This window comes from Somniosus microcephalus, chromosome 20, assembly GCF_052327205.1.
Source record: "Somniosus microcephalus isolate GS21.2 chromosome 20, FLI_Smic_1.0, whole genome shotgun sequence".
Taxonomy (NCBI): domain Eukaryota; kingdom Metazoa; phylum Chordata; class Chondrichthyes; order Squaliformes; family Somniosidae; genus Somniosus; species Somniosus microcephalus.
The window spans coordinates 21594275-21606477 of NC_141006.1; the positions used below are offsets into that span (position 1 = coordinate 21594275).

At 45.9% G+C, this 12203-nt stretch overlaps 1 long non-coding RNA gene across 1 annotated transcript; it reads right to left on the minus strand.

Annotated features, from left to right (window-relative positions):
• Positions 1–904: 904 nt before the first annotated feature.
• Positions 905–3305, minus strand: LOC147103078 (uncharacterized). The gene is made up of 2 exons (XR_015072891.1): positions 3009–3305; positions 905–2701 (listed from the first exon to the last, which is right to left on the minus strand). It is a non-coding gene; the product is annotated as an uncharacterized LOC147103078 (long non-coding RNA).
• Positions 3306–12203: the final 8898 nt, after the last annotated feature.

Genomic DNA, 12203 nt, shown 5'->3' on the forward strand with positions numbered 1-12203 from the left:
ACAGCATTGAACTTCTTTGCAAGTGGATCATTTCAAGCAGGCACCGGTGACATAACCAACATCTCCAAGAATGCTGCGAGGGTCTGCATTCACCAGGTCACAGCAGCCATTTGCCGTAGGATTTCAGATTTCATTCATTATGACTTGTCAACTCGACATCAGAAGGAGATGGCCTTAGCTTTCTATCGCATTGCTGGATTCCCCAAAGTGATTGGGGCCGTCGATGGAACACATATTGCACTGAAGTCACCCAAGGATGCACCTGTGACATTCATTAACAGGAAGGGGTATCATTCATTGAATGTAATGATATTATGTGATGCGCACCTGAGGATCCTAAACGTTAATTCTGGACACCGGGGAAGTAATCATGACTCCTTTGTCCTCCGGAACTCTAAATTGTATGATTCTCTAAAGAAATTGCCTACAGGATCCGCATGGATACTGGCCGACAAGGGCTACCCGCTAAAACCATGGCTGATGACCCCCTACCGCAATACCATTAATCAGTCTCAGGAGAGATACAACCATGCACACGTGACTACACGTCAAGTGGTGGAGAGGACAATAGGAGTTCTGAAATCACGCTTCCGGTGCCTGGATAGGTCAGGGGGGACCTTGCAGTACTCCCACCAGAAAGTGTCAAGGATTGTGCTGGCCTGCTGTGCTTTGCACAACCTTGCCCTGCAGGAAGGACTGACCCTTAACAATGAGGAACAGCTGCCTCTTGAAGTGGAGGATGAAGGCGATGGCAATGTGCATGCTGCCAGGCCTCATGGAGAGGAACCAAGTGCCGCCGAATGTAAGGCTGCTCGCGAAGTGCTGGTAGCCAACACCTTCACGTGGTAGTTATGCCCTGTACCTAACCCTCCCCCCGCAAGGCAAAGACAGAAGCAGACACATATTAAAGTGCAACATTTACATTTTATTGCATAATAAAAAACTTTTCACATTCAGTTTCAATGTATAAAGTGAATAACTTGTAAATTTTAAGTAACTTTTATGAACGTAAAGAAAAATTTATGGACAGGAACAGTGAGGAAGTGTTACTGGAAAGAATTCGTCGTTACTTGTCTTTCTTCGTTCAAGGATGTTACTGACCTACTTAATGCAATTTAAAAATGTTAATGTTAACAGTTTTTAAATCACTTTGTAAACAGGTTTAACTATTTGTGTTTGATTCGTAGTGATATAACAAAAATAAAGATGCTAACTACCTCTTTCAACGTTTTCAAACATGTGCAAAATGGTGACTGTTAAAAAATAAAGTGTAAACATTTTACAGTAATTTTTACCTCCTTACTGCAATACAAACATTCAAAGTGCAAACTAGCTATTTCACAATTTTGTAACATTTGTTGTAAAAGTTTTTGAAGTTAAATAAATGTTTAAATTCTTTCAACATTGCTTACTGGGTGTCCTTTCCTTCATAAAAAAACTCTTGAATTTAAATATGTAATTAAAAATTTAACATTTAAATAAAGTGAAAAATATAACAATTTAACGATTTGCCAACTGGCCTGTGTGACTGAGGGTTGAAGGTGGCAGAGTGAGTGAGCTGAAAGTGACAGTGTAACGTTTCCTGCGCCTTTTCAGTACCCGTGACTGGAGCCCTCTAGATCTACTTCCAATGGCCCTGTCAGATTGATCCTGCTCTTCAGCAGCGGCTTGAGGAAAGGGTTGATGCTGAGGCATTTCTACGCTGCCCTGCATCATGACTGGCGCAGCTGCTTGCTCCTGGGACCAAAGTGGCTCTGCACTGTGACCTGGGGAGGGCATTTGTGCTGGAATCAGCGTTATGCCAGTAGTGTTAGATACAAGCGAATTAAGCATTGCAATCATAGTTTCATTAAGTATCGCCAACTGTGAGGATATCTGATTAAGAGAATTATCATTAAGCATCACCAAATGTGAAGATATCTGATGAAGAGAATTATCCAACTGCGATATCTTTGTAAGATAATTATCATTAAGCACCCCAAACTGCGATGATATCTGATTTAGTGTAATGCCAACATTCTCCATTCCCTGCCTGAAATGGTCTCTATCATCTACTTCCTTTTCAGTGAGAGAGCTCAACAATTGGCTTAAACCTGCAATATCTTGCTGGTCATCTTGCAGGTGCTGCTGTGCCTCAGCTACTCCCACCTGCACTGAAGTGTCCATTTGGTGTCTGCCTGTGGAGCTGCAGTCATCATTGACTAGCACAGAGCCACAAGGGCCAGGAGATGGTGAGATAGTGGCCACCGACACAGGGTCTGTACACTCCTGCTGCACTTGCTGACATAGGACAGGTTGCTCCTGTTCCTCAACCACCTCAGCCACCTCAGTAACTGCTGCCATTGCATCAGAAAAACCTTCCCCAATGCCCTCTGTGGCCGCTGACTCCACGCACTGCTCATCCCATGTGTGAGAGGTACTCGGTCCAGCTGTGGGAAGGAAGCAGAAAACATTTGCTAAGGTAAAGCACGATGTGCCACATCACAGATATTCAGCACACACCTAACCTTATTTAACATATGGCTGCCCAGTCTAACTCACATTGAGGGTCAGAAATGCCTGTTTCAGATGCATCCGCGGGGAGATTGCTAGCAAATTCGTACATCTGCTGGACCCGTTCCTCATGTTCGGTCAAAACCCTCAGCATGGCAACACCACCTCCTGTGAGTGTGCGTTCCCTGGAGTTGTGAGCACTTTTACTCTGAAATTGCAGCATAAATAAGAGAATCACACAGCTGCATTTCTGACATGGGACAGCGAAGGCTTTGAAGACTGGGCTGGGTGTTTCTTTACATCTTTGATTGAAGTTTTACAGCTACTAGCAATGCAATCAAGATAACAGAACATTAGGTATCCTTGAGATGGCCCCAAAGCCATAAAGTTTTATTGCTACCTCAGGTGACTTTACCAAGAAGTAAATTGACTGCTGTAAAAGAAAGCCTTTATAGATCTGGCTAACTTAAGTTCTAAGCAAAGTTACAGTACACTTTAGTTATAACTGCACAAACCCTGACAGATCGGAGAATGTCACTTAATTTCTTGCGGCATTGTTCCGCTGTACGTGGAATGGTGGAGGTCGCGCTGACAGCTTCTGCAACTTCCGACCACGCTGCCGTCTGAACTTTTCGCGGAGCTCTCGACTGCTCATTCCCAATGATGCGCAGGCGCCTTGCCTCCATCATCAGTGAAGTTCTGACTTCTTTTAATCACGTTAATTGTGCTAATTCCAGCCATTTCACTTTGCTAATTAACTGCAAAGAATTAATAGAATGTTTTCAAGGCTTTAAAAATTGCTTAAATAGCTTCAATTGTCTTTAAAACTATGTAAGAGTCATCAAAATCATTTAAATATTTTTAAAATGTTATAAAAGTTCACAAAACATTCATAAAATAGCAGATAACTTACTTTCCCTGCAGCTGTGTAACTCCAAAGTCCTGTGCAGCTGATCGGAGAGATTGGGGGCGTGTCCTGCTGCAATGAGACCTTAAGGGGCGTGTCTCACTTGCACTGCACACTTCTGGCTTCGCACTGGCTGCACTCCTGGGCGGCGTGACGTCATATGCTGCCCGGGATTCTTCCTTCAGTTTCAGCAAGTGCAGGCGTCCCTGGAGCTGATCGGCAGGAGCGCGGGGTAAGTGCAAATACGGGGCTTGCACGCGCTGCAAGCCCCGTTCTGGAATTTCTGGCCCAATGTCAGATTCCATGTGTATGTTGATGACACCCAGCTAAACCTCACCACGACCTCTCTCGACCTCACCACTGTTTCTGATATGTCACGCTGCTTGTCCGACATCCAGTACTGGAGGAGCAGAAATATCCTCCAATTAAATATTGGGAAGACCGAAGCCATTGGCCTCGATTTTAACTGACCCGTGGAGTCGGGATTGGAGGCGTGCGGGGGGGGGGGGTTAAAGCCCCGAATTCGGGGGTCCTGACATCATCCCGCCCAAAACCCACTTCCATGTAAGTTTCAAAGGAGGCGGGTACCCGCCCCGCACTGGGACCCGCCTACCCGAGGCGGGAAGGGATTAGTGACAATTAACTGCCTGTTAACAGGTAGTTAACAGGCAGTTTTTATCCTCATCCCTATTTTTAATCTTGAACTGTGGGATTCCCGACGGCTCCAAACCACGCCAGGTTAGAGGAGGCGGATCGTTGGGTTGAAGGACTTGGAGGGGTCGAGATGTCGGTGTTCAGGTGAGTGATGGGTGCATGAGTGCAAAGGTAAGTGTGTTTGGTGTGTCTAAAGTGCGTAAAGAAGTTTAAATTACCTGTACTTACCTTTTTAGCCTTCCTTCCGCTAGGTTTCGGGAGTCCATCATCTAACCGGCACAGAAAGCAGAATGGCTGCGAACTGTCAAAAGTGACAGCCTGCAGCTTTCTGTGCCGGAGAGATTTCTAACTGAGTCTGTGTAGAAGGACTCAGGTTAGAAATAAGACTGTCAGTGTTTGACAGCTTCAAACAGCTGTGAAACACTGATATTTCATCTGTCAAAACGTCTTGACAGATGAATTTTCAGTCTGTGACGTCACCTGTTGCCGGGTGGCCCTTAATTGGCCTGCTGAGCCCGCTGGGCGGGCTCAACAAGGTCAATCAAGTTAAAATCGCGTGGATTGGCCACATCTCGATGGAGGCGGGACTACAACCCCGAAAGTTGCAGTCCCGCCTCCTTCCCGACTTCTGAGTGAAAATCACCCCCATTGTCTTTCTTCCCTGCCACAAACTCCATCCCTCTCCCTGGCAACTGTCTGAGGCTGAACCACACTGTTCTCAACCTCAGCGTCATATTTGACCCTGAGCTGATCTTCTGATCCATATCCTCTCCATCACCAAGGTTGCCTACTTCCACCTCCGTATCCCCCATCAGCCCGTCTCCGCCCCTGCCTCAGCTCATTTAGTGCTGAAACCCTCATCTGTACCTTTGTTACCTCTAGATTAACTATTCCAATGCTCTTCCGGCCGGCCTCCCACCTTCCACCCTTCGTAAGCTTGAACTCATCCATAACTCTGCTGCCCGTATCCAAACTCACACCAATTCCCATTCACCCATCACCCCTGTGCTTGGTGACCTAAATTGGTTCCCAGTCCGCCAGCACCTTGACTTTAAAATTCCCATCCTTGTTTTCAAATCCCTCCATAGCCATGCTCCACCCTATCTCTGCAACCTCCTCCAGCCCAACAACCACCCCCCCCTCCCCCCCGAGATCTCTACGCTCCTCCAATTCTGGCCTCTTGCACAACCCCGATTATAATCGCTCCACCATTGGCGGCTGTGCCTCCAAATGCCAAGGCCCTAAGCTCTGGAATTCCCTGTCTAAATCTCTCCGCCTCTCTACCTCTCTCTCCTCCTTTAAGTCGCTCCTTAAAACCTACCTCTTTGACCAAGCCTTTGGTCACCTGCCCTAATATATCCTTATGTGGCTCGGTGTCAATTTTTGTCTGATAACGCTTCTGTGAAGCCCTTTTTTTACTATGTTAAAGGCGCTATATAAATGCAAGTTGTTGTTGTTTATAGGGAAGGAAACCTACCGTCCTGACCTCATATGTGACTCCAGTTGACTTTTAACTGAAGTGACCGAGCATACCACTCAGTTGTATCAACAAGCTACAAAGAATAACAAGACCTTCACCACACAGACTGCAGTGATTCAGGAAGACCCATCACCACCTTTCAGGGCAACTAGAGACGGACTAGCCAATTGTGCCAGCCTTGCCAGCGATGCCCACATCCCGAGAATAGGATAGAAAACAAGCCTCATGCCCCAATCCACTCACTGAGAACAGGCCAGTTCTTAACGGGGAAAATTAATAGAAAGAAACGCAATGAGTTTTTCAGATGTCTACAACATGAGAAGCCTTGAAATTCTGATTGTTCTCCTTTAATAAGTAACAGTTTAAAAAACAACCCCAGTTTTGAGATGACTACTATCCCCAAGGCTGTGTTAGCCTCTGGCTATGCAGATGCAGCCGGATTCCTTTGATGTGCGGCTGTGCTAATGGGACCCGCAAGTCACCTAATTGTTTCAGTGAATCCACAGCTACCCCTTTAATTAGCCCAGCAGCTGGAGTGCAATGAAGCCAAGAACTAGTGCGTGACACCTCCCTGACAAAGGCCTCGCTGTATTGGCATGCTTTCAGCCTGGTCGAGGTTTTGGATCAGTTACCGGCCAGCCTGTTAGCAAATGTTCGCCCACGCATACTGCCATGTCCTGTGGCAATTTATTGTCGGCTCCACCGCAGTAAGGACTTTTCACAATTGACAATGCTGCTGCATCACTGACAACTTTCAGGCCAACATCCCCAGCATCAAAGCTCTGACCACGTTCGATCAGCTCCGATGGACGGGTCACATCGCCCGCATGCCCGGTACGAGACTCCCAAAACAAGCGCTCTACTCGGAGCTCCGACACGGCAAGAGAGCCCCAGGTGGGCAGAGGAAACGCTTCAAGGACACCCTCAAAGCCCCCTTGAAAAAATGCAACATCCCCACTGACACCTGGGAATACCCGGCCCAAGGCCGCACAACGTGCAGGAGAAGCATCCGGGAAGGCGCCGAATACCTCCAGTCTCTTCGCCGGGAGCAAGCAGAAGCCAAGTGCAAACAGCGGAAGGAGCGCACGTCAACCCAAGCATCCCACCCACCCGCCCCTTCAACCACCGTCTGCCTCACCTGTGACAGAGACTGTAGGACTCATCAGTCACCTGAGAACTCATTCTTAGTGTGGAAGCAAGTCATCCTCGGTTCTAGGGATTGCCTAAGAGAGAAGATCACTGACAGCTAAAGTGCAGGCTCCTCTGTCACCAACACTTGGCAAAGTACCCTGGCAAACCAGCTGGCAATATCCCTTTAAATTCTACTTGAGGAGGGTGTAAAAGAAGCCATAAGAATGTGTGATATCAATGTTGCTCTACAATATTGCACCATATTGCCTAAGAGATATTGTACTGAGTTCCACTCGCCCATTATCATGTCAACCCACTATTGAAACTCCCAGGTTAACACTGCAATTAAACTGGGTGTCAGGAAGCACTTCTTCGCACAAAGGGTAGTATAAATCTAGAACTCCCTTCCCCCAAAAAGCTGTTGAGGGCAATTAAAAATTTCAAAGCTGAAATTGATAGATTTTTGTTAGGCAAGAGTATTAAGATACAGATCAGCCATGATCTAAGTGAATGGTGCAACAGGCTCGAGGGGCTGAATGACCTACTCCTGTTCCTATGTTCATATGCAGTTAATCTGTCAGCCAAATGTTCCTGTCAAACACGGACCAACAAACCCAGTGTATTGGCTGATGAAATACAATTTTATACCAGTTAAACATGACCACAGGATTCCAGACTGCCCTTTTGATTTTAAGCAGTAACTTTAACAATCAGATCTCTCAACACAGTTAGGACTTGGAGTCGGCGCCAACCTCAACAACAACTTGCATTTACTGTATATAGCGCCTTTATTGTAGTAAAATGTCCCAAGGCGCTTCACAAGAGCATACTCAGACAAAAAATTGACACCGAGCCAAAGAAGGGGACACGAGGGCAGGAAAGAGGTAGGTTTTAAGGAGCATCTTAATGGAGGAGAGAGAGGTGCAAAGGTTTAAAGGAGGAAATTCTAGAACCCAGGGCCAAGACAGCTGAGCCATGGGTTTATCTACTATAGTCCAAAAGTAAAATGGGCTGTAAATGCAGCTAAGATCTGAGCTGGTTACAACCAGAGGACATGCTGGGAAAAAGTAAGGTAAGTATTGTGAGGCACTGTGTCACTGGCACAGCCGGGCACGCACCCAGCATGTTTCTGGAAATAGCAGGTACACTGCCTGTCTTCAAGTTGAAAGTGTTCCTGTGTACTTTAAGCATATGGCCTTGCTCTCAACTTGGTGTACTCAGATAACTTTACAGCTGGTTGGCAGGTGAGTTGCACATCCCGCTTGCTGCAGGCACAGAAATACTGTTGCATCTTGCAAGTTAGCACCACCAAACATGCTACCATTACAAGCATGCTGCATATTCATGGGCCGTGACAACTGATGCAGAGCTGTCCCTGTTCTGGAACTTGTCAAGGCGATATTATCTTTCTGTGACTGCCTCCCTAGTGAAGCATAAGCACCAAAGGGATCTCCCCTCAGACAAGTCTAGGTAGGTGCATCTTGGTCAACAACAACTTGCATTTATACAGCGCCTTTAACATAGTAAAACCTCCCAAGAGGCTTCACAGGAGCGTTATCAGGCAAAATTTGACATCGAGCTACATAAAGAGAAATTAGGACAGGTGATCAAACGCTTGGTCAAAGAGGTAGGTTTTAAGGAGTGACTTAAAGGAGGAGAGAGAGGTAGAGAGTCAGAGAAGTTTAGGAAGTGAATTCCAGAGCTTAGGGCCTAGGCAGTTGAAGGCATGGCCAGCTATGGTGGAGCGATGAAAAAACGGGGATGGGAAAGAGGCCAGAATTGGAGGAGCGCAGAGATCGCGGAGGATTGCAGGGCTGGAGGAGGTTACAGAGATAGAGAGGGGCAAAACCATGGAGGGCCTGTAGTCATTGGTCGTTGGGTAAGGGTGAGTATGCCAAGACTGCCTCAGCTTTAACCACACTCGTGCCATGTCAGATGCTCCTCTTCCTTTTCCAAAGCTAGCAATATAACTTGGGGATACCCACCTTCAGAAGTGTGTTTGTGGCAAGTTTAATTGCAGCAGCCAATAAGTCATAGATGGGAAATAGGGAGTTGCTGAAAAATCCAAAAAGTGCAAAAGTTAGGCCACAACCAAAACCACCAGCAAAAAATACAACAAAATAATATAAAAATCTAGCAAACCATGACTGCTGCAGAAGAACGATGTTCTAAAGCTAATAATAGCACTCCCCTTCAAGACCGCAATCTACAAAATGGCTGCCAGAGTCTTTGAGGCAACACAGTGGCTTCAGCACATTCCCAGTGCTGAACACACAAAATAGCACCAACTGGTACTTTAAATCTATTAGCAGAATTTTTAAAGATTTAATGAGGGGGTTGCATGAAAAGTGTTTTTCAATCTCAGCCTGTCTGAAGAATGGCTCTCAGTGTGCAATGGGAGAGCAATCAGGGTACTGTTGTAACAAACCTGCATTCATATAGTACATTTAATGTAGGAAAACAACCCAAGGTGCTTCACAGAATTGCATTCACCAATCACAGAATACCAATCACGGAATACCAATTACCAGAGCACCAATCACAGAATACCAATTACCAGAGCACCAATCACAGAATACCAATTACCAGAGCACCAATCACAGAATACCAATTACCAGAGCACCAATCACAGAATACCAATTGCCAGAGCACCAATCACAGAATACCAATTGCCAGAGCACCAATCACAGAATACCAATTGCCAGAGCACCAATCACAGAGTCAGCCCCCCATATTTGTTTCAAAGTCACACATTTCTCCACTTTTGTTTGTGGAACAGGAATAACAAGCAGGCAGTCTCCCATTTTTCACTAAGAGGGATTTCTCTGATTCCTCTCCTGATTCTGTCTTTCTCCCAGTGACTTGTTTTACTTTCCTCTCCATTTTTTTCTCTCATTCTTTCACTGTGCATTTCCTTGATGAGGCGAGATTCTCTTTTTGCATGTGTGTTTCTTCCTTTCTACTTTTGTCACAGTGGCCTTCAAGGCGGATTGGACAGGGAGTGGATAAGCCAATCAGCACATGGAACATTAGAATGTTATTTCCTGCTCTATTAAAATAACGACCAAAGACTGAAAGAGAAGAAAGAACTTGCATTTATATTATGCCTTAAAAAAGAAAGACTTGCATTTATTTAACGCCGTTCATGACTTCAGGACGTCACAAAGTGCTTTACAGCCAATTAAGTACTTTTGAAGTGTAGGAACTGTTGTAATAGAAATCATAGAGGAAATGCAGCAGCCAATTTGCGCACAGCAAGCTCCCACAAACAACCACATGATAATGACCAGATAATTTGTTTTGGTGATGTGGGATCAGGGATAAATATTGGCCAGGACACCGGGGATAACTCCCCTGCTCTTCTTTGAAATAGTGCCATGGGATCTTTTACGGCTACCTGAGAGAGCAGATGGAGCCTCGGTTTAAGGTCTCATCCAAAAGACGTGCGAACCCCGACAGTGCAGCACTCCCTCAGCGATGCAGTGCCAGCCTAGATTTTTGTGCTCAAGTCTCTGGAGTGGGGTTTGAACCCACAACCTTCTGACTCAGGGGCTAAAGTACTACCATTGAGCGACGCCAGTTGTGTAAAACGGGCTTATAGCGAATCAGCAGCCTGTTTTACACCGGGCCAGATTTTTATTTCCATTGAAGTCAGTGGTAAAGTAAATCGAGTGCAGTGTAGAAGGGGCTGTCTATTCACTATGAGCCTGTTTCACGCTACTGGTGTAGGCCAATCTCAACCCCCTTCCCACCCACCCCCCCAGGTTCTTATGGGCCCTTTTGTTTGTCTTCTCCCCTCTGAGGATTCCGGCGCTGCTGCCAGGATCTGTGGGTGTAGCTGAAGACAGTTTGTGAGTGCTGGTTAAGGCCCCCTTGATATTATAATTTCTGTACTTCATGGATTGTATAGTAGAGAGCCTGTGATCAGGAGGGCACACTGTAACCTGAGAGTGTGCAGGTGCTGAGATGCCTGTGTCCCTGTATGGAAATAGCCTCAGGCTACATGGTCCCTCTTCAATAAACCAATTCATACTGTCGGAGCAAACTATTTGCCTGTACACGGGACCAGGTCAACCTGAAAGAGACTCTTTATCTGTATCTCTGTATAGTCTTGTGTACTGTTTCATGAATAAACAATAACATGAAGGGAACGGCAACACTGTATTCATGTCACTGGCTGACACATCGATAGGAAAAGTACTAGCCACCAACTGAGCCTTCAAAGCAGCTGATTAATAACCAGTTTTTCAACTTAATTTTATGTAGCAAAATCTCTCAGATTTACTGAAGCACAAATCAAATGAGCAATAATAATTACAACAGCATTTCAGATTCTGGAAAGCAAAAAACTCCAGGTATAAAATAATTACTGGAGGCCTAAGGATATATGCTATTGTGTTTCAGTAATTTCCTGAATGAACACTTCAGAGAGTACAGGTTGAAATAATTTGACAGCCTCAGACTTTATTTGATTTTTTTTTGCACAGTCTCAGAGGTTTAATTATTCCATCCCATTCCCTCTTGCTTTGCAGGATCATGTGTTTGGAAACACTAAGCACATTAAAGGGATCACGCGCATAACGGCCCTCAAGGGTCACTGAAAGGGAAACTCCCATAAAACAACCTATAAAGCAGATTATTGACGATTCCCCACGGAGCGCTCCGATGCCTCGGTTGCCAATGTGGAATTGAGCCTTAAGATCAGCAACGCCCGGGCTCATACTGCAGTCTCTGCTCTTTTACCAGTGCCCTGTCCAAGTGACCCTTCTTCATGCTTGAGCCGAGATTTTGAAGTGTCAAGAGGGTGTTTGACTGTGGGGGCATCACAGTTGAAGTTTGTTCGCACATCCAAATGTGCTCACCTTTCATTGGGAAGTGGTGCGGTGGGGGTGGGGTGGGGGGGGGCGGTTTCAATGGATTGTGATCAGGACATCCCAAAGTGCTTTACAGCCAACAAAGCATTTTTGGAGTATAGTTACTGTTGTAATGTAGCGAAACCCGGCAGCCAAATTGTGTACAGCAAGCTCCCACAAACAGCAATGAGATAAATGAGCAAACAATCTGTTTTAGTGATGTTGGTTAACTGATAAATGTTGGCCAGGACACCAGAGGAGCTACCAGGGGCACTGAGGCTATTGTAACACCTCCTCTGCTATCCTGGCTGAGTTCAGTTACCCCGATCATTCCTGGGACCTTCCTCGTGGCTTTACAATTTGGGCCTTTGGGGGAGTTTGCTGCATTTTTTGTCTTAACTCTGCATTTAACCTGCACAGTACCTTGCTTGGGAGTTCTTAATTGGTGCACTGTAGATGGAGCTTTACTCATCATCTAACGTGTGGTCTACCTGGGTTTGGAACTCTTAGGAAAGGCTTCCTTCAGCCATGTCTTTCGGATGAGACGTTAAACCGAGGCCCTATCTGCTCTCTCAGGTGGACGTAAAAGATCCCATGGCACTATTTCGAAGAAGAGCAGAGGAGTTATCCCCAGCGTCCTGGCCAATATTTATCCCTCAATCAACATAACAAGAAAACCCAGATT